Below are 4,130 nucleotides of genomic sequence, written 5' to 3'. Positions count from 1 at the left end.
GAGGGCTTATGTTCTACAAATAAATAATTGTGTTGCATGCTTTAACCCACAAGTGCAACGGTAGGCCCTAATCATGTAACATTGTATGTGCTGCTCCCGCAATACTTATATTCTTCCTTTCATCCACCCCATTCTACTGTGGGTTATGAGGTGTTATTAACTCTCGTTGAATGCCTTCTAATGCATATAAGTTCTTGAATTCATTCGACACATATGCTCCACCATTATCGCTTCTGAGAGATTTAACTTTTTTGCCAGTATCTTCCTTGAAAAGTGCTTTAAATTCACAAAATTTAGCGAACGTCTGATCTTTATTCTGCATGAAGAAAATCCAACACTTACGAGAAAAATCATCAAACAATATTACAGAATACTCGTGCTTGGCCGTGGATGTTGTCAAGAACGGTCCAACACATCTGATTGAACTCAATCAAGGATCGCTTGCGCTTGACCATATTTATCATGAAAGGAAGCTTTGGTGTACTTCCCCAATGTTCACCCTTGGAATGTGTCTCTTTGCTTTAGTGTACCCTTGGGAAGTCCTGTAGAAATTTGTTACATGATATTCAAGGCTTCGTGGTGCAAGTGACTCAATCTTCTCTGCCACAAGTGACCGATGTCTCGACTTTGCACCTTCTCTTCTTTGGTGCTCAAAGAAGCACAATCTTCTACATCCAATTTATAGAGGTTCTTCACTTGAACCCCGATCCGCTTCACCTGTCTTGAGGCTTGTGATGAAGGGAAGCCTTTCCCTTGCTAAATATCACATCATAGCCATGATCCTCTAATATGGAAACTAAAACCAAATTCTTCTTCAAACTTGGAACATACATGACATCTTTTAATGTGAAGGGAGAACCAGACTTCCTCTGAAAGGTAACAATACCGATGTCGGTCGTGTTATACCTCCCATCATCTCCCATCTCGATGTGTATTTGGAGGTCCTTTTCCTCAAAGTCACTGAAGAACTCTTTGTTGTCGGTTATATGGAATGAGGCTCCATTATCCAGGTACCACACACTACCCATCAACGATGTCACCATGCAAGCGATGACGGTGAAATCCAGTTTGAATTTTGAAGCAAGAGTTTCACCTGCCGCTTCTCCTGAGGGCTTCTTACCAACCTTCTTGTGCAGACAATTTGTAGCATAGTGTCCCAGCTCGTGACAATGAAAACATTTAATCTTCGACATGTCCTTCTTCTTGCCGCCCTGACTGGAATCTGATTTGGAATGGGATGAATTCCCCTTCCCTTTCTTCTCCTTTCCAGCTAAGGCACATTTCTCCTCATCATCATGCTTGGATGAGGATCCATTTATGGTGTTCTACCGAATCTCTTCTTGTACCAAGTCAGACCACAATCGCTCCCACTCTGGTAGCTTCTCCCTCCCATTAACTGAGTCCTGGTAGCTGTGCCAACTCTTGGGAAGTCCTAGAAGTTTTAGGCTCACCAGATCGTCTTCAACAACTATAACACCGACACTTCCAAGCTCATCCCGACATTGGGTGAACTTAGTCAAGTATTTCGGTATTGTGTTGCCCTTCTCCATCTTGATCATTCTGAGCTTGTCCTTCAGTGCTAGCATCCTGTGGTCACTGCTGTTTTGGAACAGGTCTGTCAAGGTCTTCCACATTGAAAATGGAGTTTTCTTACCGTGGAGGTTCGAAACAGAATGATATTGAACTCCTTCTAGGATAATCCTTCTCGCCTTTTCCACACACTTTCTCCACTCTGTCGGATCCTCAGCATCAATTGGCTTAGGAATATTTTTGTCTATGAATTCCTTAAGCTCGTTGTCTTCCAACACTGCCTCCAATTTTTCCTTCCAAGCAATATAGTTCGAATTACCCTTAAGGGCAAATTCAAGTCTCAATCCGTAGTACGACATCCTACTGGCTCTGAAGTATGATACTTCAAATTTGACTTCTCTTGCAAAAGACAAACTCACATTCTCCTCTTCTATAGTGATTTCAGCTTTGATACCATGTAGAAGTTCCTTGTAGATTCAAACTGCACATTGTAGTATGCTAAAACAAATGACTTGAATCTACTCTATTCATTAGTGGAAACAATAAACGATCGATGAAATCACGAAGCATAAAAGAGAAAGAATTCAATCACACATAACATAATAATTTTATGGGGAAAGCCACAACTAAAAATCCTTGCTATTTATACATTGCATTAACTAGAAAATATGAAAAGACTACAATGCTGTGCTCAAGCCCGAGCAACCTTTGCACTATCTCAATCTATCTCACTGCTTCACAAACAAGCTCCAGTCAATACTTAGCCAAATCTGCTACCTACCAAGATCCTATTTCCTTGTGTAGTTTCCTAGGGAATTAACCCATATTTAATTGGGAAATTCCTCATCCATAACTGCGTAACACCTGTACAAATCAGATGATTATACAACTAATAGTACAATGTTCTTAAACTCCAATCTCAACTGGGTCTTTCTCTGATCTGACATGCATGAGTTAATTATGAGTGAATCTTCAATTTACCAGTTGAGCTGTGCTAGTTAAACCCCACTAGTGTAGGTTACACCCCACTATTGGATGTCTCACTAATTCCTTCATGAATTGGAACTAGTTTAACTGAATTTAAGTAAGTTAAACTGAATTAAATACAATTCAAAAAAGCTTAACATGAGCCCTTAAAATTTAGAGATCACTCTAAATAGATTCCCAACTCAAATTAATTGAGTCAACTAAATCAAGTCTTCAGCGCTGGCAGAGCATGTGGATAAGACCAAGCATCTCGTTTGTATTGAGGAGGCTAAGGTTATTGCCAAGGTTGCCCAGTTCCATCATCGGAAACTCAGGGAAGCTATTGAGATCGACAGAAGGCCTAACAATCTCAATAGAGATGACGGCTGGAAGATCAGTAGATGTTGGATCCCTGCCCTTTCTTCTTAGTCTCCCCCCCTCTTTCATCTTTCCTTTTTCCCGGATTGATATTGGTATCTATTATTATAGCTATTATTTATTTACTTATTATTATATATATATATATATATATATATATATATATATTTTTTTTTAATTAATTATTTATTAACGAATATATATTATTATTTTGCTTATTTTTATTGGTGAGTTGTCCCCCTTTCCCTAATTATTATTGTTATAACAAATATTTATTTACTTATGCTTTTATTATTATTATTTATTTATTTATTTATTAGTTCTTCGTAACTAATTTTTATATATATTATTATTATTTTATTATATACTAATTTTATTTATTTATTAAGGAAAATACATTATTATTATTTTATTATTTTTCGTCACTAATTTTTATATATTGTTAGTATTGGTAATTTATCTATTTATTAACGGATATATATCATTGTTATTTTCTTATTAGTATTTACTTTATTATTTTTTTCATAACTAATTTATATATATAATTATTACTTTTATTTTTATATAGATTTTTATCTATTTATTTATTTATCTAGCGAATATATATTATTATTATTTATTTATTTACTGATTTGTATTATTATTTTTTATTTTATTTAATTACACTTACCTTATTTATAAATAAGTTAGGTCTTCAATTTAACTAATTCCCATTTAATAAATGTTTTTTTTTCATTATTAAATTATACATTTTAATTAATTATTAAAGTAAACCCCTTCTTAAATTATTTCATTTATATAATTATATATTTATATATAGGTATGGTTATTATTATCTTCCTTGAAATAATCAATTTGACTTTTTGACTATCCCTAAGTCAAAGCTAGCCGTTAATCTAGATAGCTGTTGGAGGCCCTGCTCATACTATTTAACATGCAAAGCTGGATCTGTTTCTTCAACTTGTCCTGACGATGAGCCACACCCGTGACAAAAGTCTTTCTATATGTGATTTATGCCAAAGCTCTTCTTATCAACTAAATCAAATTAGCATAGTTATCTATTACAATTAGCATAGTTATCTATTACACATGGGTATGAAAATTAGAATTAGAAATTAATTCTTAATTTAACTTAAAAACAAAATTAAATTAAAATATTACTGTTTCATTTTCAACCATCTATTCTTGCTTGACTAACACATAATTTTTAACCCTTATATAAAACAATTTCGAAAATGAAAAGACTTCCGCGTATA

Source organism: Pinus tabuliformis, chromosome 8 (genome assembly GCF_031772625.1).
Source record: "Pinus tabuliformis cultivar Carrire ecotype Pingquan chromosome 8, CPIR1, whole genome shotgun sequence".
Lineage (NCBI taxonomy): Eukaryota > Viridiplantae > Streptophyta > Pinopsida > Pinales > Pinaceae > Pinus > Pinus tabuliformis.
This window is presented reverse-complemented; position numbering follows the sequence as displayed.